The sequence below is a fragment of the Trematomus bernacchii genome, unplaced genomic scaffold (assembly GCF_902827165.1).
Source record: "Trematomus bernacchii unplaced genomic scaffold, fTreBer1.1, whole genome shotgun sequence".
NCBI lineage: Eukaryota > Metazoa > Chordata > Actinopteri > Perciformes > Nototheniidae > Trematomus > Trematomus bernacchii.
In genome coordinates this window covers 1830983-1858365 of record NW_022987607.1, presented here as the reverse complement: position 1 = coordinate 1858365, position 27383 = coordinate 1830983, and positions in this window count along the sequence as shown.

Below are 27383 nucleotides of genomic sequence, written 5' to 3'. Positions count from 1 at the left end.
AACCATAACAACAATATTAAAATAAATACACTGATCCTAATAAAATTCCCTTGAAGTGAAGCTGACAGTAAAACATCGACAATGATCTCATTTAAGTCAAAATGTGTTGCCAATTAATGTCTTGGTCTCATGACATATTGAATGTAATGTAATGTAATTTTACCCCCATTCATCCTGTAACATTTTTTTTTAATGATACACAGGTTTTTAATTGACTTTTAAACATTTCAAGGGAGTTTGCTGATGGTTTGTTTGTGTTGCAGGGAGCAGTTTCCTCAGGTCTGGCTGACTGGCTTCTACACACAGTCTGTGGAGGCAGAGATAAGCGACAACACACACACACACACACACACACACACACACACACACACACACACACACACACACACACACACACACACACACACACACACACACACACACACACACACACGCTGTGGATGTATGACGTCATGTTTGGACTGCAGGAGTATGTGATGTTTTGTGGTTCATCTATTTTTGAGAACTGGGTGAGTTTCCAACAAGATCCTGGGGCCAAAAGTGCAGAGAGAGAGAGGATCGAGTTGCAAAAGGAAAAAGGATGAAAGTAAAATGGTGTGAACGACCTCAGATTCAACACATCAGAGTCGCTTATTTTCCATTTACTCCCCAGTGCATTTGCATGAGCTTTGGTCACAGAAATTACATAACTACCACCACGGTTTTTGCACTACTAAATACTAAATACTGTTAATATTTACATTAATTATGTGACCGTGTGTAGATATTTATTTGCTCTTCTTACGGCACTGTTAGTGTACAGTTGTATTATTATCATGCTGCTGTGTTTATTGTATTTTTGTAACTGTGGCACAACAATTTCCTTCGAGATAAATAAAGTCCTATGTTATCTTATCTTATCTAGAAAGCAGATATTTATTATAACCCAAACATTTGTACTTCCTCGCACATCTCCAAACATTCTCTTGCACTATTTTATCAGTTTTATTTCTTCTATGTCCTATATATATTGCACTGTTGGAGGAGCCTACGTTTTTCATTTCCATAACTACACTTTAGCTAATGTGCTAATGACAATAAAGCCTTGAAACTTGAAACTTGAAACATCTCCCTCAGTTTTTTTCCATTTACCCCCAGCGCATTTTCATAGGCTTTGGTCCCAGAAAACAGATATTTATAATAATCCAAACCCTCCGTTCCTCCAGGTAATGGCCTGTGAAATGACTGGGCTTTTGTTGGTCTAGAGGCCCTCTGGACAGATTATTTATGGAGCTTCTGTGGTCTCTCTGCTGGCCTCGACACCTATAAATACACAGGGAGGGTTGGCCTGCTAAAACAAACAATGATGTGAGCCTGGCCCGTCCGAAATAGAATCTGCAATTCTGCATCTCAGCCCTCTATAAAAAGAGCTGGAGTCTATCTTTAGTGGGAGGGGGATTAGATTTAGACCTGCGGTTTAAATGCTGGTTCAGATCTAGTGATGACTTCAAGAGGTAATAAGGCGAGATTAGAGTTCAGACTGTATTGAGCTGAACTATACTTGGTATTCAAACTCTGAACATGTTTACATGGGGTTTGGAGGAACCACAGTGAGAGGGCTTTTCATTTTACGATACGATAGTGTTGTAGTACTCAGTACTCGAGACCACTTCTTAACAGTCTTGGTCTTGTCTCGGACCTACGGGTCTCGAGGTTTTATGTCAAGACCGGTCGAGAACGTTCTTATTATACATCCATGGTCGAGACCTCGGCTGTTGCTGGGGATGTGATTGGATGTAAAACGCCCTGTTTAAAAATTTAAAAAACACTGACTGCAAACTCCTGAGTGTGTGTGTGTGTGTGTGTGTGTGTGTGTGTGTGTGTGTGTGTGTGTGTGTGTGTGTGTGTGTGTGTGTGTGTGTGTGTGTGTGTGTGTGTGTGTGTGTGGTGTGTGTGTGTGTGTGTGTGTGTGTGTGTGTGTGCTCTTAACATCCCGATAGCAATGAATACCCTTTGACAATAAATACATACAAAAATGTCACGCTGTTAAAAGCACGACCAATCATTTTAGCCGGCCCGGCTAAAATAACTGGATGGCCTACCTGCCTGTCAGCCTTCCATCTCGTGCACAAACTTATCTGGTGCCCTCATTGGTCATGTGCGTGTTCGTGTGTGTTGGAGGAGGGGCTCTGTAAGGAAGTCTGAAGGAAGGGGCAGATTTTTTTCGGATGCGTACTTTCAAATTCTAGCGCACTCGAGCTGGTTTCTCCATTCTTACCTACCCTACCTTTAATGTCTTGGTCTTGTCTTGGTCTCGGATAAGGTGGTCTCGACTACAACACTACGATCATATAATATATATATTATCAGATGAAGTCTGAAATGCTCCTTGCATCACAGCAGCTCCATGTGTAACATCAACAGACACATATCAAGACACAATACATGAGAAACAAACAACAAACATGTAACATACTGTAACAGCACAATCAGTGAGAGAAGACCTGCTCAAAGAGCCTTCAGTGTGCATTTGATCTGGGATTCATTTTCTGTAACAATGACGCAATAGGGCCAAACCTCTTTTATTATGTTTTGGAATTTTTCTTGAAAATCAATCAGGCACAACTGGAACTCGTTTGTATGATTTATATTGTGATTTTTTCAATTTAAAATCTCTACCTGGCTCCCACAACCCCGAAAACACACACATCACAATCAGGTTGTAGTTGGAAGAAACCAAGTGTCAGTGAAATAGGTGTTGGCAGGCAGGCTCCATATGTTAAACTTGGACATGTTTCAGAATATATATACCGTACAGCAGCACGGTAGAGCTCCATAATGGATATACAAGGGGCTCTTGTTAGTGTCTGGTTTTTAGCTGAGCACACAGCAGAAAGGACTGGAGAGAAGCCCAATTCTGGAGATGGCAAACGTGGTTAAACTGATAAAACTGTCATTACTGTGTTGGAGGCAGCTGGCGAGGTGCAAGGGCGAGAGAGAACGAGAAAAAATAGGAGTGAGAGAGCACATCCTGTCAGGGTTTTTCTGGCTTGTACACTTCTGGTTTAACCCAATATCCTGCGCTGATGAAGGCTGTCAGATATCGGTCAGTCGAGCCTCTGATATTACAGTTTCCTGCCAGAACATAGCTGGAGAATGTATTTATGTTTATGTGTCAGATCTGACTATTAGCAAAGCCTTAAAGCAGGGGTGTCCAAACTTTTTTCACCGAGGGCCACATACAGAAAAATATACGAAGGGCTGGGCCGCTCACTAGAGGAATATCGCCTCATAAGTTCAGTTAAAAGTTGAAAAATCAATCAAATGTAGAAAAATTATTCTTGATTCTTGAAAATGCTGTAAGAAACAAAAAGCTCACAGCTCTCCATAAGGTTTACTTTATTGTGTTGGCAGCTCATCCCTTAAAACAGAAGCCTCAGATTGATTATAATAAGAGGAAATAAGAAGGGCGTATTTCAAGGTTGTTATGTGAATTTGTCATTGGGCTTCAACTTATATTTGTTAGAACATGTTTTCAACTTTAATTGTCTGAATTGATTTGAAAGTTGGGCTTATTCAAGCAGAAGTTTATTATACTTAAGTCATTATACTTTTTGAATTTGCTGAGGGACGATTCAAAATGATCCGCGGGCCGCATTTCAAGGTTCAAGGTTCTTTATTGTCAATCTGACATAGCTACAGAGTAATTATGCAGTTGAAAATCTTATGTCACAGGCTTCTCCAACAATGCAACATAATAACATAACATAATAACAATAAGAGCAAGAGCAATACAAAAATAATAATAGTTATAAAAATGAAATAAAGTTATGATGTGGAATAGTGCAGTATGAGTCTATATACAAGTTATTGGAATGATATATATATATTAGGTATTAGATACATACTACTGAGTAGCAGTTGAATCTTTGAAGTTGTTTCAACAGTTCAATTTTTTTAACAGTCTCACTGCCCGCGGGAAGAAACTGTCTCCGAATCTTCTTGTCCTTGCCAGGATGCTGCGGTAACGTCTGCCAGACGGCAACAGAAAGAACAGTTGGCCCCCGGACCGTAGTTTGGATACCCCTGCCTCAAAGGAAAGGATGAACTTTATAACAAATTGATTTATATCAGTATTACAGAACAGCCAGTATCTACATTTCTTTTGTGGGTAATTTTCTGTCTCATAATAAAACAGAATCAGGTGTATCACCAGGTAGGTTGACACGTACGAGGAATGTAACTTGATGTTGTGTTGCATACATAAAAGTTAAACAAAAATGTAACCTTTTTTAGGAAAACTATAATAACATTGAAACATGTAAAAATATATAGTAAAATGTAATAAAGTTACCACCTTAATAGTCAAAATGGGATAGAAATGATAAACAGATGGATCTGCTGAATGTACTACATGAATGTGATCAGTTTTATTTTTCTTTCCTTGCTGTTTCACAGGTTTTTCCACTCTGAACAAACCTGAGTGTTTTGCTATCGGCAGTCTTTGTCCAAAAATACCAGTATCGGCCTTGAAAAGCCAGAAAGGTCAAACCCTAGCAGCTCCTGTAAAATCCAACATGCTGTTCCGACGTGCTGAGAGAGGAAAAGAGGCGGGTGTGAGGGGGGGAGAGGAGGTTTGGAGGTGTTATTTTACAGCGTGGTGCCAGGGGAGCTTTGGCAAAGAGGTGTGTGTTCACATCAGTTTCCATACTGTGTGTTGTCTGGGGATGCACACGGGTGAAAGAGAAGGATGTAAGGAATATGAAAAGTTATGAAAAGGGTCAAAATAATTCTAATTTCACAGGAAGACTAGGGGTAGAGGTATGAGAGAATTTGGTTAGGGATATTTCCAAATATCTGGAACAAACTCCCAGAAACCTGCAGGTCCGCTGCAACTCTGACTACTTTTAAATCGCTTAAGACTTTTATTTTTGCCGCTGCTTTTAATTGAACTATTCACATCTTACACTGCACTGTAACATTTATTCATGAACCTGTGTTATTCTCAGAGGTGGGAAGTAGTGGAGTACAAATACTTCGTACTGAAGCACATGTTTCTGGTATCAGTACTTTACTCCACTACTTATTTTTCTGACGACTTTTTACTTTGACTTCTTACACTTTGAACACAAATACCTGTACTTTCTACATCTTACATGTTGAACCCAAATACCTGTACTTTCTACATCTTACATGTTGAACACAAATACCTGTACTTTCTACTTCTTACATGTTGAACACAAATACCTGTACTTTCTACTTCTTACATTTTGAACACAAATACCTGTACTTTCTACTTCTTACATGTTGAACACAAATACCTGTACTTTCTACTTCTTACATTTTGAACACAAATACCTGTACTTTCTACTTCTTACATTTTGAACACAAATACCTGTACTTTCTACTTCTTACATTTTGAACCCAAATACCTGTACTTTCTACTTCTTACATGTTGAACCCAAATACCTGTACTTTCTACTTCTTACATTTTGAACACAAATACCTGTACTTTCTACTTCTCACATGTTGAACACAAATACCTGTACTTTCTACTTCTCACATTTCCCAACAGGCTGGTTCCTTTAGTTTGAATGTGTGTTTGGTGGCGTGATCATTATTATTTAGAGTCATTGCGTGCCTATTGATTTGAACACGATCCGTGTATCCATCATTTCCTGGTCTTCTCTAAAGAAGAGGGACCAATGAAAACGTTGTCATGTTGCCGTTGTTCAGCATGGAAACATTCATTAGCTAACAATGACATTATTGTTCTATTAATATAAAGGGAGGTCAGGTACTCTTTAAAACAGCTGCTAGTTATGGGTACTTTTTACTTAAGTACATTTCAAAGCCTCTTTAGGATGTGTGTACTATGTATGTATTTGAGGGTGAGATGAATGGCGAGACAGGCGCCAGGGACAATTTACCCATCTATCACTCTCCAGGATTAATCAAAGATGAAATGTGAGGCTCGATTGCAGAAAACTCGCAGCTCCACAGGTTCTTTTTGTCAAAACATGCGTCTCTGAAATGACAACCCCTCAAAACATTTCCATCCCAGGTGTAAATAATCCACAGCCATCTGTCTTGCTGGGTGTGTACACTGAAGTGTGTTATATTGCAGTGTACACATGCAACTCTGCACCAAGAGGAAGGCATTAAGGCGAGTAAAATACCACACTGGAAAAAATGCTGCTCCAAAAACAAGTAAATAATAAAAACAAGGTGTTTTCGCTTTTAATAAGTGAACAAATCTGCCAATAGAACAAGTACAAAATGGCTTGGTGAGATTTCTTGAAGTAAAGATGGGATATTTAGATAAATGAGATCTTGTATTTAGCTGGGAAAACTTATTTTGAACTATATTTGACCAGAATTAGGGAAATTGTTTAAAAAAAAGGCAGAAATGATAAGATGTTTTCTGTTTCCTGATGTTAGTTGGTGAGTTCCCAATAAAATAAGATGTTTTTAAGAGACTTTGACTTACAGATGCCTTGTCTAAGAACAAGACTTAAAGGGGACCTATCATGCAAAATGCACTTTGTGATGTCTTTTCTACATAACTATGTGTCCCCGGTGTGTCAGGGAACTCATGCAGCATCAGAAAATAAAACCCTCTCTCTTTTCCTCCGAACCCAAATCTCTAAAAACGGGGGAACAACGGAGCTGATCCAGATTTGCGTCCGATATGACGTAATATCAGAAATGTGGACCCACGGCACTATCAGAAATGTTGCTATCAGAAACAATGCCCGACTGTTTTGGACGTAATATGGTCGGTGGTTACATTAGCATCGCTAACACTCAGAGCTAACCTGTACTGGAGAGCATGTGTGTGAAGAAGCAGGAAATAAAAAGGAACTCACCTTGTGGTATAACCGGCAAGAGAGAAAGCCTTTGAGCTCCATACTGTTTCAGAGAGAATCCTTGATAATCCATGATATGGCGTTTCATCACGGCAGTATTTAGTTTAGACAGTAGCTGCCGGGTCCCGCATGAGCTCAGACCCCTCCTTTTTTATTTTGTATCAATTTTTTTTAAAGCTTTATCCCCCAAATCAGCACTTTTGAAACAGGAAGTGAAACAGAGGGATATGAGGCATGGCTAGAATGGGTGATCTGTTTGGTATTTTGAGCAAAACACTTCATAGACATGTTTTTTATATATTTGTATATATCTGAGACCTATGCTATTGCCTAAAAATAGCATGATAGGTGACCTTTAAGTTATTAGGTTTTATATCAAGTGTAACGACATATTCTGACTAGAAATTAGACAAATAAATTTAGCAAGATTTTTATTTTTTGCAGTGCAACCTTGGGAGGTACTACTTTATAATGCCGAACACTTTTTTATTTGCATTTTAAGAAACAATTCACAAAGCATACATGACTAAATACATATAGATACATAAATTAACTACATAACAGTTCCGTAATGAAATAATAATAATACTAATAAAACAATGAATACAATATCAATACTCAGACACACATTAATTGTCAATTCTTACCTCATGTTCCTTATAAATCTTCATTATATTGTTCTATATTTGAACCATTTTTCCCAACTTTCCTCAAAGATGCATTTGGTTTCTAATCTAGTTGTTTTCTCCATTCCATAGATTTCATTTACTAAGTTCGTCCATTGTGAGTTTACTAAGTTATTATCTTTTTGCCAATTCCTTGTAATTTGTTTAACAATCGCTATATCACAAGAAATAGGTAAAAAAAAGGCTATATTCTTGTAATAAAACAATCAAATCAGAGGATAAGCTTTCCATTCCCACATGTATTTAAATAGGCAACAAAAGGTAATTCATGTTATTAAGGTTGGAGTTACGCTTAAAAAAACTATTTTAACTTCTATGTTTGAGCAATCTCCTAATCTTAAAACCGAATGTATTTTTATTTATTTTTGTTTGTGGGTAAAAACATTGATTGAAGCCCTATAACATAACATCATGTTGGGAAAATATTTTCCAAGGCCCATAGCTTTGACCCAGTTGATCAGTTCAAACTGTCCTGACTGAGCGCACGCACCTGTAGCCTTGGCTGCTGTGCTCTCAGTGTTTAGTCTCCCTGCTCCTGCCTGTTGGCGTCAGCTGATAGAGGTGTTATGGTTCTATCTTGTTTTGCACAATGTTGATTATTCTCTCAGAACTAGCTAAATACACGGGTCTGGGGTAGAGCTCTTCAGAGTTGATTGTGGCATCTCAACCGTGTGGTCAACTCGTGGCCCGTGACATGTTTTGTGAATTCTTCCGGCCGAAGCTCCAAATAAACCGTCAGTGTTTGCCATCAAAGCTCCAGCTCTCCATCGTGTCTCTCTTTGAGTCCTGACTCCCATTGCTTCAGAAGTTTCCCCCACACATAATATACTTCAACTTCTCCACTTGTTATCAGTATGAAATCAGGGGTAAAGATGAGGATTGGTGTTTTCTCATCATTCGATTACTGCTTAAAATTAATAGAGACAAGGTTGGTGCAAATTCTTATGCACGCTGCAAAAAAAACACTATTTAAGAAACATATTCCAATGTAAAAACACATTTTCTTGGATTAAAACAAGCCGTTTGAGTTTGAGTAGAAGTAAAAGGAATTAGGTTAGAAGTACAGATGTGACGGCAGACTGTTGTGTGAAAAGCTGTTGTTTATTTTCGCAAAACTTGTAAGGTGTGCGTCTGACAAAGTGTGATTCTACCGGCTTGTTGATTTGATGTGTGAAATGCTGTAAAATGTGTCACTTCCATCGCACCTGCTCCCGTTTGAACAGATTTATCTTGGCATCTTTAAACAGGACAGGTGCAGGTGAGAAATGCTCTGCTTTTGAACCATACATATTTAAACATAAACATATGAAGAAATAACTTATTTTAAAGTATCTCCTGTTGTGAAACAAGGCAAAAACAAAGCACTACACTATACAAAAACTCGAAATCTTGCCAAGTATAATTGTCAGAATATGTCTCTACACCTGATATAGGTGTTGTTTTTAGACAATGCATCATCTTGTTAAGTCAAAAAATCTTATTTTGAGTTGTATCTCAGATGAAACACATCTTTTTTTACATATTTATTAGAAAATCACTAACTAACATCAGAAAACAGAACACCTTTGAACATTTGCGGATTATATTGAAACACAACAGGTCCTGATTCTGGTCAAATATAGTTCAAAAAGAGTTCTCCTGCTAATTACAAGATGTGATTAATCTAAATATCCCTGCTAATGTTCACTTGTTCTATTGGCAGATTTTTGTACTTATTTCAAGTGAAAACACCTTGTTTTCATTATTGTTTAAACTTGTTTTTGGAGCAGCATTTGTTTCCAGTGTAGGAACAAAACACATCTTGCTATTTCAAGGATGAGAAAGATTTTTTTACGACGATGCTTGTTAGGGTGAAAATGTTTCGCAGTGCACTTGTACACAAAAGCATGCAGTATGTTGTAAGCAGAAAAAACCCAAACGCCCAGAGGCTCCCATGACTGCAGTGAGGAGTCGGCTGAGGTCAGTAGGATGGCTTTATGAATACAAACTATTGCAGATGAAATATTCATGACAGGAGGCTGTGCTAGCGCCATTGATCAGCGCCACATCTCTTTGTTGCACCGTTTAATTAGTCTGCCTCCTAATGTGAACACCGAATACTGCTTTTTAAACACAAAAGAAATAAAAGGCATTGATCCTGAGCGATCAATAGCTCGCTGCCCCGGGGGTTCTTCATGTTTGAACATTTGAACATTGTTGTTGTAAACTGCTGTTCTTCTAAAAAACGCCCCATGCTTGTTTTTTTGTTGAGTTTAGAGAAAAGAGAGAAACACAGAGGGTGACCACTGGGAGAAATGCTGAAAAACAAGTTAAACAATAATGAAAACAAGCTGTACAGAAATCTGCCAATAGAACAAGTACAAAATGGCTTGGTAAGATTTCTTGAAGTAAAGATGGGATATTTAGATAAATGAGATCTTGTATTTAGCTGGGGAAACTTATTTTGAAGTATATCTGACCAGAATCAGGGACATTGTTACAAAAAAGCCAGAAATTATACGACGTTTTCTGTTTTATGAAGCTCAGCGTAAGTTCAACCAGGAAGACCGTTTTTACTCTTCATTTACTATTCCCATGTTACTACTCTCTCTCCTCTCAATAAGTGATCGGGGCGTCACTCGCCAGCTTAACCAATCACTTCGCTCTATTCCCAAGAGCCTATCATAGCGCTCTGCCAAACCTTTTAAGTCTGTTCTCCCCCCTCTGACAGCTGTCATTTCAGGTGACTCAACGCAACCCCCCTCCACCCCTTTTCACCTCCCGTCCCTCTGAATCCAGGGTCAAGCTAAGCCCCTCCTCTTCAGACCAAACCCAACCATCCATTCACCACCACCAGGGTCAAGCTAAGCCACTCCCCTTCAGACCGACCCCAACTATCCATTCACCACCACCAGGGTCAAGCTAAGCCACTCCCCTTCAGACCGACCCCAACTATCCATTCACCACCACCAGGGTCAAGCTAAGCCACTCCCCTTCAGACAGACCCCAACTATCCATTCACCACCACCAGGGTCAAGCTAAGCCACTCCCCTTCAGACCGACCCCAACCATCCATTCACCACCACCAGGGTCAAGCTAAGCCACTCCCCTTCAGACCAAACCCAACTATCCATTCACCACCACCAGGGTCAAGCTAAGCCACTCCCCTTCAGACAGACCCCAACCATCCATTCACCACCACCAGGGTCAAGCTAAGCCCCTCCCCTTCAGACCGAACCCAACTATCCATTCACCACCACCAGGGTCAAGCTAAGCCACTCCCCTTCAGACCGAACCCAACTATCCGTTCACCACCACCAGGGTCAAGCTAAGACACTCCCCTTAGGACAGACCCCAACTATCCATTCACCACCACCAGGGTCTAGACCCCGGGGGGTTGATACTTCCTGCACCACGGGGCCTAATCGCCAAAATCACCATTACATTCATTTGTGTATTCCTGGCAATAAATATGTATTCTTACATCGAAACCGTCTCTCTTTGACTTAAAGATGCTTAACCAGATGCACGAGTGACTGGACCCTACACTCTTCCATAAGTGGGTCAAAAAGGACCCGTATTAGAATAATATGTATTTTTATGCCATTTTTGTCATTTTGGTTAAAATCTCTTGTATAATATTTAGTAATATATTTTGGTTCACACTAGATTTTTCACTATTTATAATTTTAGACATTTTTTTTACATTTTGAAAAAAAACGTTTTGAACATATTGATGCAAAGATCTCCGTTATTCTGAAACCCTCACAGTATTCCAGTCCCTTTTCAAAACTCATCTTTTCTCCTCTTGTCTACTCATTTTCTTGTAGTGAGGGGTGAGTTAAGGTGAGGAATGGAGGGGGAGCAGGGTGATGAAACGGAGTGAAACTGAAGGTGTTGGCACTCTGTAGTTTGGGATTTGTGCGGATGTTAAGTGTGATTCGTCTGTCACTTTGACTCACTGTCAGCAGAGGTTTTGCCCCCGATAGTTTCCTCACCTGCTGCTGTAACGTGGAGAGAAGAGAAACTGACAGTTTGGTGTCATGTTCGCTTTATTGGCTGCTGGCAAACACCTTCTCTCACAGTCAGGACCAACATGTACGGATTACTTTTGGCCCCTCTCAAAAATAGATGAACAACAAAACAACAAGAGGTGGGAAGTAGTGGAGTACAAATACTTTGTTACTGTACTTAAGTACATTTTTCTGGTATACTTTACGCCACTACTTATTTTTCTGATGACTTTTTACTTTTTACATTTTTAGATAGATAGATAGAGTCATTGCGTGCCTATTGATTTGAACACGATCCGTGTATCCATCATTTCCTGGTCTTCTCTAAAGAAGAGGGACCAATGAAAACGTTGTCATGTTGCCGTTGATCAGCATGGAAACATTCATTAGCTAACAATGACATTATTGTTCTATTAATATAAAGGGAGGTCAGGTACTCTTTAAAACAGCTGCTAGTTATGGGTACTTTCTACTGAAAGGGGACCTATCATGCAAAATGCACTTTTGTACGTCTTTTCTACATGAATATGTGTCCCCGGTGTTCCAGGGAACTCACCAAGTGTCAGAAAACACAACCCTCTCTATTTTCCTCCATACCCAAATCTCTAAAAAAGGCGCTGCAACGCATCTGATAAAAACTGATCCAGATTTGAACACTGTCCTGACGTCAGGACGGTGGCGCTACGGCTATTGGGCCAACTCCACCAATCAGGAGGAGACAGCCACGGCCATTGCCGTTCGAAAGCGCTGGAGACGCTGTAGTACATATGCCAGGCCTGTAGGTGGTGCTGTTCTCACAGAATCTGCCCTTGCTAAAACAGATCTAAAAAATTTCAAATTGAGCAAAATAAGGCATGGCTAAAATGCATGATCTGTTTGGTATTTTGAAAAAAAAAAAGTATAAATATGCCTTATATAGGTATGGTCCTACACTATATTATTCAAATATAGCATGATAGGTCCACTTTAAGTACATTTGAAAGCCCATACTTCTTTACTTTTACTTGAGTAAAGAAGTTTAGTCAGTACTTCTACTTTTACCAGAGTATTTTTAAACACGAGTATCTGTACTTCTACTTGAGTAAAGGATGTGTGTACTTTTGCCCTCTCTGCTAACAGTCATGACCAAAATGTAATGCAAACACATCCTATTTTCCCTCTCAGAGTGACATTAGGCTACTTCTCGCTGCCCAGCCGCCCTTGTACACATGAAAGGATGTTGTCCAATTTAAATGCTAATTTCCTCGTGGCAGGAGAGTCACTGTTTGGGCAACTCAGGCTTGGATATGTAGATTAATATGCAGTTGGTTTGATAATGCATTATTTGATAGAAAGAATATTTAATTTATTGTTTTCATTATTGTGCAGTCCATAAATACCAGGTGGAAAAACAGTAATGGTCTGTGCACAAACAAGATGGTTTAATTAAAATCAAACAAATTAACAGGAGGAAATGTTAAAGCAATGCAGAGCGATGACCTCTCCAAGGATGTTTACAAAAGTGATAAATAATTTGATTTGAATTCGCTCAGAAATTAATGGATTCTTCTTTGGTTCATGTTTCACTCTTCTGCCAAGTTTTATAAAGAGAAAGCAAGTCATTTCCATTAAACCCCGCTGACAAAGAGACACAAAAACAACCTGAAACAAAGAAATAACGTCCTTGGTGGAGGAAACTCATTCAGCTCAATTCTGCTAAGCTTTGGGAAACTTTATTAACAGTGAAATGGTTATAAAGTACTCAAGGTTGACTTTTCTGGAGCTTTTTCCCCAGAGGTTACAGCTGTATTTCACCACTGTCTTCCACCAATGTTACTTGCTAACTTGCCAGGTTTTTACTGGTCATGGTCCTTTTTAAAGCTGTGTGACCGTGCATTTTTAAGCTCTTTCAAGAGGATTTGTTTTGTTTTTGAGCTTAAGAAGTAATAGAATTTCTTAAACAAACATTGAATTATTCAGTCTATCACAAGCCAATGTTCTTGTCTTCAAAATCAACACATCTGGAGACAGATGGTTTATACTTGACAGTGGTTAAAAAACTGTAATCTAAAAAATGACTCAAGTTAAATAAGTACAATATTTCCTTCTGATATGAAGAAGTTTACAAGTAAAATAAGGATGTTGTGTCTCTACTTTAAAGAGTCCTCTCCTGCTGATGTTCAGGTGTATATCAGTATGTGGTGTCTCTACTTTAAAGAGTCCTCTCCTGCTGATGTTCAGGTTGTATATCAGTATGTGGTGTCTCTACTTTAAAGAGTCCTCTCCTGCTGATGTTCAGGTGTATATCAGTATGTAGTGTCTCTACTTTAAAGAGTCCTCTCCTGCTGATGTTCAGGTGTATATCAGTATGTAGTGTCTCTACTTTAAAGAGTCCTCTCCTGCTGATGTTCAGGTGTATATCAGTATGTAGTGTCTCTACTTTAAAGAGTCCTCTCCTGCTGATGTTCAGGTGTATATCAGTATGTAGTGTCTCTACTTTAAAGAGTCCTCTCCTGCTGATGTTCAGGTGTATATCAGTATGTAGTGTCTCTACTTTAAAGAGTCCTCTCCTGCTGATGTTCAGGTGTATATCAGTATGTAGTGTCTCTACTTTAAAGAGTCCTCTCCTGCTGATGTTCAGGTGTATATCAGTATGTAGTGTCTCTACTTTAAAGAGTCCTCTCCTGCTGATGTTCAGGTGTTATCAGTATGTTGTGTCTCTACTTTAAAGAGTCCTCTCCTGCTGATGTTCAGGTGTATATCAGTATGTAGTGTCTCTACTTTAAAGAGTCCTCTCCTGCTGATTTCAGGTGTATATCAGTATGTAGTGTCTCTACTTTAAAGAGTCCTCTCCTGCTGATGTTCAGGTGTATATCAGTATGTAGTGTCTCTACTTTAAAGAGTCCTCTCCTGCTGATGTTCAGGTGTATATCAGATGTAGTGTCTCTACTTTAAAGAGTCCTCTCCTGTTGATGTTCAGGTGTATATTCATATGTATGTAGGGTCTCTACTTTAAAGAGTCCTCTCCTGACTGATGTTCAGGGTATATCAGTATGTAGTGTCCTAATGTTCAAAAAGCTCTTTATTGTTCTCATACTGGCTGTGCTGCAGCACGCTCTTTTCACACCTCTGTCTGAAAACCAGAGCCCAGTCTGCTCTGATTGGTTAGCTGGCCGGCTCTGTTGTGATTGGTCAACCGCTTAGAGATGTCCCGCCCCTTAGCCTATCACGTACAATGTGTTGGAGCGCTAGCCAATAGGAGCATGAGGGTTACGTAGTGACGTCGTTATGTTAGGGAAGTAAATAAAGGAGTCCAATGGAGGCCTTAGGCCCCTTAGCCTATCACGTACAATGTGTTGTTGTCCAATAGAAGCGCGAGTGTTACATAGTGATGTCACTATGTTCAGGATGTTATCAAATCGAGTGTGTGGGAGATAAACTTTGGGATGTAAAGCTCCTTACACACCGAGCTGATTTTCGGCGTCGATAGATGTCGGGTCGTCGATGAGCGTCGTGTCGCCCAACTCAGATTGGTGTGTACTGCACCGCCGTGTCTTTTCGGTCGTGCCGTCACCTTCCGCTGCCGATTCGACATGTTGAATCGGGAGGCCGTCGGCCAAAGAAATCACTCTGATTGGCTGTTCAGCTAGCGAATCAGTGCATGAGAAGCGAAACGGAAGTGAGGGACACAAACAAACTGTTAAGAAGGCAAATCTGAGATTTCATTTAACTCCAGCTCTCGACACAGGTTCGGGAAAGCCCCATGAGCTTCTCGCTGTAGAGTGAAAATGGAACGCACGCTATTTGTTGTTTGTTTATATCACGCAGTCTGTTCTTCTTCTCTCGGTGTATCACGCAGTCTGTCTACAGGTTGTGCGCATGCGCAGTTCGTACGTGCAACTTAGCCGTCGGCTGAAGTCTTTGCGGTGTGTTCCAGTGCGAAACATGGCCAAGACGCAGGAGACGTGAGTCAACGTTCCGTCGGGACGTGTTCTTTGGTGTCAGTTTGGTGTGTAACAGCCTTTAGCCTTTGCAGACCATTTACATGCACAAAAAACGATATAACACACTACAGAAGAGGGGAAACCCCAAAAAGCAGAATAGGGCCTCTTTAAAATGTGTATTTCACAACAACCTGTAAGTCTACTGTTCATCGCTACATTATTTTGATGCTCATTCAAGACCATAAAGACCAATTTACATAAAGGGGATGAAATGAAATGACTCCTGTCCCTTCCATGCCCTTCGATATATATCGCTGAACAGTCCGTCTGACTAAAGTTATGCTAGTTATTTGATGCTGATTTCACAGATTTGGCATTCTCGTCCTCTCCTAATGATGATGTTTTACAATTAGCTGTGGAAACTGTGCAAATGTTTTCCCTCGTCTTGGCAACTGTTCTCTTTGGCAAAGTGCACTATGTTTAGAGCGTGTGTGTTCTCGGCCAAATCAACATTTATGATAGACTCTCCCAGATGGGACGTTGCAGATGGTCTCCTGATCTGGCCTCTGCTGGGACACTTTCAGCGTGAAATCATCATTTCTGGAAAATATTCCCCTGAAAATGTGCATTTTTTTTATTGTTTATAGCCTCCTCTGCTATTGATCAAGAGGATAGTGGTTTTAAGAGAATCAGGACTTACTCTTCTTGGTAAAAACATCCCTTAATTGGGATTCACACATCCTATATCACATCTTCTCTGCACCATCTACATGTAATACACTCATAATTGCACACACAACGACCCAAACACACACACCGACCCACACCGACCCACACACACACACACACACACCGACCCACACACACACACCACCCACACACACACACACACACACCGACCCACACACACACACGACCCACACACACACACACACACCACACACCACACACACACACCACACACACACACACACACACCACACACAACACACACACACACACACACACACACACACACACACACACACTTACGCTCAGAGACAAAATCATTCATATCCGTTCAGACGTTTACTGCAGCTGTTATGTTTGTGGCGCAGCCTAACTGCAGCGTTAATCATTTCTGCATCACCCATCCCTCTCACCCATCTCACAATTAATCCACATCCTCCACGCTCTGAAGGGTTAACACCGCGAGACGACAAATTATTCCCAACCGTCCAGAAACCCAGTGTTAGAGCCTCACACAGATTGATCGATTGCTTTGTTTATCAGTCATAAAACTATTAACAATCAATCTTTTCTTACCCCCTTCTTCCTTCCATCTCTCTCCTCTGTGAGCAGTTTTGTATATGGATGATTATACATTCATTAATGCATGGGTAGTTGTGCCTTAGTCAAATGATCCATGTGCTGTTCGGATGCAAGGGAACACAGATTACTGCACAGATGCCTACTGAGGAATCTTTTAATTAACAGCATGGTTTATGTCTCAGGGAGGACCTCTTTGTGTCGGATGGGGGGGGGAAGGAGTGAAGGATGGAGATGGAGATGGAGATGGCGAGAAAGGAGAGGAGGGGGTGACCCAATTCTCAAGGAAAATGATTGAACATGACAGCAATAAAAATACAAATGTTGAGACCTGATGTGTGAGCTGCAACAGGATCTGTTCGGCAGAACTTCAGCGTGACAGTCTGACGCCATATTTTAATTATTACTCATTTCTCTTTTGGATAGGCAGCTTTAGTTTATTAAAGTCATGGCTCTGCTCAGTGAACTGATTCCAAGTTTCAATCTGTTGCATAATGTGTCACCAGAGAAAAGTACCACATCCTTTACTCAAGTAGAAGTACTCGTGTTTAAAAATACTCTGGTAAATGTAGAAGTACTGACTAAACATCTTAACTCAAGTAAAAGTAAAGAACTTTGAAATGTACTTCAGTAAAAAGTACCCATAACTAGCAGCTGTTTTAAAGAGTACCTGACCTCCCTTTATATTAATAGAACAATAATGTCATTGTTAGCTAATGAATGTTTCCATGCTGAACAACGGCAACATGACAACGTTTTCATTGGTCCCTCTTCTTTAGAGAAGACCAGGAAATGATGGATACACGGATCGTGTTCAAATCAATAGGCACGCAATGACTCTAAATAATAATGATCACGCCACCAAACACACATTCAAACTAAAGGAACCAGCCTGTTTGGGAAATGTGAGAAGTAGAAAGTACAGGTATTTGGGTTCAAAATGTAAGAAGTAGAAAGTACAGGTATTTGTGTTCAACATGTAAGAAGTAGAAAGTACAGGTATTTGTGTTCAACATGTAAGAAGTAGAAAGTACAGGTATTTGTGTTCAACATGTAAGAAGTAGAAAGTACAGGTATTTGGGTTCAAAATGTAAGAAGTCGTCAGAAAAATAAGTAGTGGAGTAAAGTACTGATACCAGAAAAATGTACTTAAGTACAGTAACAAAGTATTTGTACTCCACTATTTCCCACACTGCTGAAAAAATAAAAAGCTGTTGTTGTTTTTGTGCACTTTGCATCGTTGAAGGACTGGTGTGGAGCTGTAAGTGTGTGTCCAGCCTCCTCCCTGGCAGTGAATAAAACATCCAGACGTGCTGTCAGAGATCAGTTGACCCTGAAACTATTGGATTTCACATTAAAAGCCCCAGCGTAGAGTTCTGCAGACAGTTTTGTTAATCTATGCTCAGACCTTGCCTGAGGGCACGCGGGGGTGAGGTAAACTTGGCTTGAGTTATGGTACACATGCCCATCCAATTACTGAACTTCAGTGTTTTGACCATGTAAATGAAAGATGAGGGATCCCAGAAACACACACACTCACAAGTGCTCAGGGGCAACGTTTTGTGTACTTCTTTAAAGGATGAACACGAGGCCAAACAGAATCGACACTGGCATGGAGCTGGCAAAACTCATAGACTATCATATCTTTTTGTACGTTTATTTTATCTAAATGGGACCATCATCACGAAATTAACATTGAAACATTGAAACTACTTTATCAGACCATTAGGACACCAGGAAAGTGACCCTACTTATCAAGCAATAAGTAGGTTAAGTACATATCAAGTGGGATAAGGAACAAGGATAGGGAAAAGTGTACGTCGGGTCATTTTCTCATAGACTTCTATTCAATCTGACTTGTTTTGCAACCTAAGCATTTGAAGTTTAAGGTCCTTTGTATTGGCTTTTCTTTTCAGACCCTGAGGTTCGGCACAAAGTTGTAAGAGGAAAAGATTGATAGCACCCAGAAATGGAACATATCATCATAGTGATCTGTCTGTCAAAAGCTAGCCCTGCCCTGAAGCACTTATTTGATGTGATTTTGTATCTAAATGGGACCATTATTGGAAAAGATTAACCTCATACTGACTTGAAGACAATGTGAAACTACTTTACCAGACCATTAACCACCAGGAAAGTGACCCTACTTATTAAATGATAAGTAGGGTCATTTAAGTAAGTGCTTATCAAGTGGGGATAGGATAAGGAAAAGGGATGTAGGGTCATTTTCTCATAGACTTCTATACAATCTGACTTGTTTTGCAACCTAAGTATATGAAGTTTAAGGCACTTTGTATTGGCTTTGCTTTTCAGACCCTGGCAATAACCTGAGGTTCAAACTTTGTATTTAAAATACAAGGCATCACCCTACAGTCTTCTTGCCCCTCTGACTATTCATTTTTTTCACAGGGTAATTCCTCTTATATCTGCATGGAAGCTCTTATTGCAGACCATGTTCCTTTGGATAGCATCAATTATTGACTCTAATGCTCAGGTCTCAGCCTCAGCCAGTGTGTCATAATCACCGGGTTCACATAGAGATAAAAGATTCATCAGTGAGGCGTTGTACTGATAAAAAAGCGCTCTTATTGAAGTTAGCATGCCAAGGGTGCTGCTAGGATGGGCCAATGAGAGAGAGAGAGAGAGAGAGAGAGAGAGAGAGAGAGAGAGAGAGAGAGAGAGAGAGAGAGAGAGAGAGTGTGTGTATTCCAGTAGGGATTAGATAACATGAGTTCATCAGGTTTACCGTTATGTTTCCTCCCTGAGGCGGATGTGCTGAAATTTGTGTCTGTGGATGACTCTCTCTCTCTCTCTCTCTCTCTCTCACAAACACTCTCTCTCTCTCTCACAAACACACTCGCTCTCTCTCTCCTCTCTCTCTCTCTCTCTCTCTCTCTCTCTCTCTCTCTCTCTCTCTCTCTCTCTCTCTCTCTCTCTCTCTGTCTCTCTCTCTCTCAAACACACTCTCTAACCTCACTTAACCATTTGACCTCCGGATCTCTTTCTTCCAAAGACACAACATATACTGTTAAGGCAAAAGTCAATATTAAAATAAAAATAATAATCACTGATAAAAACGGTCGGATAAATAATTATTTTCATGTATTTTCGTTTAGATTATTAGTTGTTCTTCAGAGACGCCTTTGGTATGTTTCTCTGTTGTTTATTGTATTTGTATTTTGCGTACTTAATCTGTTGCCTGTTGCACAATCGATGGCTTTTACGCTTTTGTCTGTTATATTTTTAAACAGCGTAAATGGTATTCAATGGGGTTTTCTGGGTTGCTTGGCTTTCAAGTAGAAAAATACTTGCTTATTAATTCATTTTAGTTTATTAGTTATTTTACATTTGAATTATAATACCCTGAAAAGTCAGAAATGTAATAGAATTATGAATAGAAATAATGCAATGAGGCATAAGGCAGGTTTATAATTGTATTTGCATGCTACTAACATTTATTTTGTCCTCTGTGTTTAAAGGTTTTCAACCTGAACACAAAGTGTCTTGTAAAAAAGTGAAAGAATTGGAGTTGTCCCTGCGCCTCTGTGGCCTATCAGGTTCGGGCAAACACTGAATATACATGTAGGCCAAAACCCAGAAGAACTTGAGTTATACCTCCTCCTTCCTTCTTCTGCTTCTTCTCTCTAAATCAGTGGTTCTCAAATGGGGGTACGCAGACCCCTAGGGGTACGTTGGAGTACTGCAGGGGGTACGTGAGATTTATTTTATGTTAATGAAAAAAAAAAGAAAGATAAATATACCAATTTTAGGAAAAGTAACGAAGTTTGAGCAGTGTGGGTTTTATATTAACAGACTAGAGTTACACATATTTCAAAACGCAAAGTGTAATAACTGCAGGTTGCCTCCCTGTCAGAATGACAAAGATCCTCAGTGAAGCACAAGCCCATGTTTCTCACCAAATTGTAAGTACAACTTATTAAAAAGATCAGTTCAATGCAACTAATGTCGTCTTAGTGTTAGTGCATGATGTTAAAATTGGTTTGCCATGAATTTAGTGATGGATTGTAAACATTTGAAATGTAGCATTTAAGTGTTTCTCAGTTACAATGTTGTTGTTTTAATAAATCAGACACCGATGGTGCAGCGCTGTACTGTAGGCCTACCTCTTAATATAGGCTTTTTTCCCCTAACAAATAGTTTTTGCGCTGATCAGGGGGTACTTGGCTGAATTTTTTTTTCAAAGGGGGTACATTACTGAATAAAGTTTGAGAATCACTGCACTAAATGATATTTGGAAGCAGATGTTTTCACCCCAGCAGAGGATGATCAATGCTTCTGCTGTTTGTTGTTGTTTTTTGTTTGTTCCTCGTCTAATTGCCCTGCGATCCTTGTTTGTAGCAGCTCTGTTTTTTCACGCTTCACACATTTTGTTTTCCTTCCTTTACTTGGGTTGTGTCATCAGGAAAAAGGAATGTTTTAAAGGAGACGGAGAGGCAGAGTTTTGGTGAGAATCACAGAGCGTAGAAAATACAAAATTGAGAGGAACAGGCGTGATGTTTTTCTGCCGGCAGACAACCTTGTAATTAAAGTATTGAGAACTCCTGTGAGGAATAAACACATCTGAGCTGAAGTCAGAGGAAGGGATCAACAAATGTTTCCTTGCACGGCTGCTTCTGATTCAATCATCTGGGGGTTTTTGTATTCCTCACCTTTTATGCTTCATGATTTGTTAATAGGTTTCAAGTCTTTGCCTTACCTTGAAAAGCACATCACACACACCTTCCCTTTCTCTTCAGAACCTCACAGGCAGAGATGGCAAAAGTACACACAACCTTTACTCAAGGTAGAAGTACAGATACTCGTGTTTAAAAATACTCTGGTAAAAGTAGAAGTACTGACTAAACTTCTTTACTCAAGTAAAAGTAAAGAGGGCTTTGAAATGTACTTCAGTAAAAAGTACCCATAACTAGCAGCTGTTTTAAAGAGTACCTGACCTCCCTTTATATGAATAGAACAATAATGTCATTGTTAGCTAATGAATGTTTCCATGCTGAACAACGGCAACATGACAACGTTTTCATTGGTCCCTCTTCTTTAGAGAAGACCAGGAAATGATGGATACACGGATCGTGTTCAAATCAATAGGCACGCAATGACTCTAAATAATAATGATCACGCCACCAAACACACATTCAAACTAAAGGAACCAGCCTGTTTGGAAAATGTAAGAAGTAGAAAGTACAGGTATTTGGGTTCAACATGTGAGAAGTAGAAAGTACAGGTATTTGTGTTCAACATGTGAGAAGTAGAAAGTACAGGTATTTGTGTTCAACATGTAAGAAGTAGAAAGTACAGGTATTTGTGTTCAACATGTAAGAAGTAGAAAGTACAGGTATTTGTGTTCAAAATGTAAGAAGTAGAAAGTACAGGTATTTGTGTTCAAAATGTAAGAAGTAGAAAGTACAGGTATTTGTGTTCAACATGTAAGAAGTAGAAAGTACAGGTATTTGTGTTCAAAATGTAAGAAGTCAAAGTAAAAAGTCGTAGTAGTGGAGTAAAGTACTGATACCAGAACAATTAAGTACAGTAACAAAGTATTTATACTCCACTACTTCCCACCTCTGTCTCTCTGCAGTTTACCACCCTGACTGCTGACCTCACACTAAGTCCGGTCCCAGTAAGGGAGTGAAGCGGTGAATAGTGGCAGCTAAAAGGAGCTGCAAAGAGGCGCAGGGTTTAGCCGATCAGTAAGACACAAACTCCTCACACCAGCGAGATTTCAGCCCCAGCTTAAAGGCTTCTGGGGAATGGATTTGGACTAACATCACATGAAATTGCTTCTTCAAAGTCTCCTTATCTAGGCACGGGGAAAATCTCCAAATGGTTTTGCAAGTGGTTTTAGTGCTAAAAAACATGCAATCACGTTTCACACTTTTAAATTACATACTTAGCTATTTTCTTTAGCGGGGCAGAGGGTCAAGTGCTTTAAGATTTGTCCCCTTTCAGTCCCTTTCATAAAGGTGCAATATTCGTGTTATCTTTCTTGAGCAGCCAGACGACTGGCCGTTCTGAACAAAATGCATATTTCTGGCAGATGAATACTGATGAGCGTTGCAGACATACATGGACACACACACACATATGGCGGTCTAGTCCCTGTGCGATTGAAATTGTGCAGAAAAACAAACCCTGAAAGAGACGATGTGACCATCTGAGAGACTTAAAGTTGACTAATCGGATAAATACGGCGCTGAAACCAGCACGGTAAGCTGTTGTTTGTTCACCTGAAATATGGGACATCAGCAGTATTTATAGTTAAAACCACCATGTCTGCATGCTTGACATTCACATTTCCCAAAGGATGCCGAACATGCTCACATATGGGCCTGAAATTAAGTCGTGCATCGTTATTAAAGCAACACCCACGTGGGATTTCTTTACTCTGATTACAGGTGTGATGGTGATGTTCTTTACATGTGGCACCGGCATTATCAACGTTGTGATTAAGTCTGAGCAGTGTAGAAGAAATGTTCCAGAAACTCTCAAAGGTGTGTTTCACTGACTATAAAGAATCTGATGTTAAATGCCAAGGACTCCCCATGTGTTTGTAAAGCCTCAATGAACAAGTACAGTAAGTGAGTCCTTGTGTGTATCGAGCAAGGTCCAGTGAAGGTTTACATAGTAAATCTACCTGTACCCCATAAGGACTGCATTCCTATAACACTGTCAGACTCAAGATCGACAGTCAAAAAAAGGATTCAAATTGATGCAGCAGTGAAACCTTTTTAACATTGTTTTATTAAAGGGGACCTATCATGCAAAATGCACTTTTGTACGTCTTTTCTACATGAATATGTGTCCCCGGTGTTCCAGGGAACTCACCCAGTGTCAGAAAACACAACCCTCTCTATTTTCCTCCATACCCAAATCTCTAAAAAAGGGGCTGCAACGGATCTGATAAAAACTGATCCAGATTTGAACACTGTCCTGACGTCAGGACGGTGGCGCTACGGCTATTGGGCCAACTCCACCAATCAGGAGGAGACAGCCACGGCCATTGCCGTTCGAAAGCGCTGGAGACGCTGTAGTACATATGCCAGGCCTGTAGGTGGTGCTGTTCTCACTGAATCTGCCCAGAGCTAGAAATTGTCAAATTGAGCAAAATGAGGCATGGCTAAAATGCATGATCTGTTTGGTATTTTGAAAAAAAAAAAAGTATAAATATGCCTTATATAGGTATGGTCCTACACTATATTATTCAAATATAGCATGATAGGTCCACTTTAAATGAAAACCTGGTACCTTTCATACCCACAATGCAACAGTTGGGTCAGATGAGGTCTTACAGTACCTGCATAGGGTAAATAAGGTCATTTATATATATATAAGCCCCATCCAAAATGTAATCACTTAATCTTGAAGTTCTTCATGTGATCACAATTCATCAGATCTTTCCCTAACTCCCTCTGAAACCATTTTATTTTCTCCACACATGCAGTCATTATTCCCGGCCCTGTTTACACATTTGGTTTGTAGAATAGATGTGGTTCCCCTGTAAACACGTGTAAAAAAAAGAGACGCCTAATCACAAAGGAGCAGTAAGACCTGACTGAAAACACCTGAGGACTTCAGACCTGATGTAATAGACAAAAAGGCCTTTTAATGTCATACAAAAGAAGTCATTGCTAGTCATTTAAAAAATAATATGTAAAGAAATATGCACATAGATTCATTTATAGTAATGAGTGGACCGATAAAGACCTCTAATGTCCACAGTTCATAAGGGGTCACTATGTGAAGTTTAAAAGTAGAAAAAGGACAAATCTTCCAGAACTGAAGTATCCATTCTATCACGTAGATATTCAGAGGTAGATCAACTGTGTTTTAAGCATCTCTGCACACACCAAGCTTCAAAGACAACATTTTAATAGACAAAGCTGTTTACTTGGACTCATCTCATATTTATTCCCCAGCACTAAGATCGATTATAGCCGACTGGGCGGATGCACATGGACGTCTGAACCAAAACAGCCTCCAGCAGTTGATTTTTCACAGAAACAGAGCTAAATTCAAAGGCAGTGTGCAGACGTCCTGCTGAGAACCGCTAAAGAAGAAACCAGAGGGATTGTGCGAGTTATGCCGAAACTGCAGAGCATCCTAATTATCAGGGTAGCCAAGTTTGGAGGAACCAGCAGCAGGCAGTAAGATAGATTTTGAAAATATCAAACCAGAAATATTTCCTGTGAGGTAAAGAAAAAACCTGCCTAAGATTCAGAGGCTGTTGTTAAACTTCTTTGTTTGTACTTTAAATGTCCAAGTAGACCTTCCTGTATACAATAGTGAATTAAAGGGGCCCTATTATGCTTTTTGGAATGTTCCATTTGCTGTAGTGTGGTAAACGGGTTTTATTTGCATGCTTATGGTCTGCAAAGGCAAAAAATCGCAAAATGTCATCCAGAGGGGCGGGACTTCTCTAAGTAGTTGACCAATTACAACAGAGCCTGCCAGCTAACCAATCAGAGCAGACTGAGCTCTGGTTTCAGACAGAGGGTGAAAAGAGGTGCTGCAGCACAGGCAGTATGAGAAAAATAAAGAGCTTTTTGAACATTAAAGCATGGAGACCTGTAGAGACACTACATACTGATATACACCTGAACATCAGCAGGAGAGGACTCTTTAAAGTAGAGACACTACATACTGATATACACCTGAACATCAGCAGGAGAGGACTCTTTAAAGTAGAGACACTAAATACTGATATACACCTGAACATCAGCAGGAGAGGACTCTTTAAAGTAGAGACACTAAATACTGATATACACCTGAACATCAGCAGGAGAGGACTCTTTAAAGTAGAGACACTACATACTGACCTGAACATCAGCAGGAGAGAGACTCTTTAAAGTAGAGACACTACATACTGATATACACCTGAACATCAGCAGGAGAGGACTCTTAAAGTAGAGACACTAAATACTGATATACACCTGAACATCAGCAGGAGAGGACTCTTTAAAGTAGAGACACTAAAATACTGATATACACCTGAACATCAGCAGGAGAGGACTCTTTAAAGTAGAGACACTACATACTGACCTGAACATCAGCAGGAGAGGACTCTTTAAAGTAGAGACACTACATACTGATATACACCTGAACATCAGCAGGAGAGGACTCTTTAAAGTAGAGACACTACATACTGATATACACCTGAACATCAGCAGGAGAGGACTCTTTAAAGTAGAGACACTACATACTGGATATACACCTGAACATCAGCAGGAGAGGACTCTTTAAAGTAGAGACACTACATATACACCTGAACATCAGCAGGAGAGGACTCTTTAAAGTAGAGACACTACATACTGATATACACCTGAACATCAGCAGGAGAGCACTCTTTAAAGTAGAGACACTACATACTGATATACACCTGAACATCAGCAGGAGAGGACTCTTTAAAGTAGAGACACTACATACTGATATACACCTGAACATCAGCAGGAGAGGACCTCTTTAAAATAGAGACACTACATGCTGATATACACCTGAACATCAACAGGAGAGGGACTCTTCAAAGTAGAGACACTACATACTGATATACATCTGAAACATCAGCAGGAGAGGACTCTTAAAGTAGAGACACTACATACTGGATATACAACCTGAACATCAGCAGGAGAGGACTCTTTAAAAGTAGAGACACTACATATACACCTGAACATCAGCAGGAGAGGACTCTTTAAAGTAGAGACACTACATACTGATATACACCTGAACATCAGCAGGAGAGCACTCTTTAAAGTAGAGAGACACTACATACTGATATACACCTGAACATCAGCAGGAGAGGACTCTTTAAAGTAGAGACACTACATACTGATATACACCTGAACATCAGCAGGAGAGGACTCTTTAAAGTTGACCTATCATGCTATATTATAATAATATAGTGTAGGACCATACCTATATAAGGCATATTTATACTTTTTTTTTTTCAAAATACCAAACAGATCATGCATTTTAGCCATGCCTCATTTCGCTCAATTTGCCCTGTTTTTGCAAGGGCTGATTCTGTGAGAACAGCACCACCTACAGGCCTGGCATATGTACTACTACAGCGTCTCCAGCGCTTTCGAACGGCAATGGCCGTGGCTGTCTCCTCCTGATTGGTGGAGTTGGCCCAATAGCCGTAGCGCCACCGTCCTGACGTCAGGACAGTGTTCAAATCTGGATCAGTTTTTATCAGATCCGTTGCAGCCCCTTTTTTAGAGATTTGGGTATGGAGGAAAATAGAGAGGGTTGTGTTTTCTGACACTTGGTGAGTTCTCTGGAACACCGGGGACACATATTCATGTATACAAGACGTACAAAAGTGCATTTTGCATGATAGGTCCCCTTTAAAGTAGAGACACTACATATACACCTGAACATCAGTAGGAGAGGACTCTTTAAAGTAGAGACACTACATACTGATATGAACCTGGAAATCGAGGGCCCCTTTGAGAACTCTTTGTACATTAACTATAATTGTGAAATAGTAACAGGACACAAACTGACTTTAAAAATAATTGTATATAATCTGCACATTGCATCATATCTCTGACACAATTTGAACTTTGGCCATGCTGTACAGAGAGCAGAAGAAGTTATTATCGAGAGCAA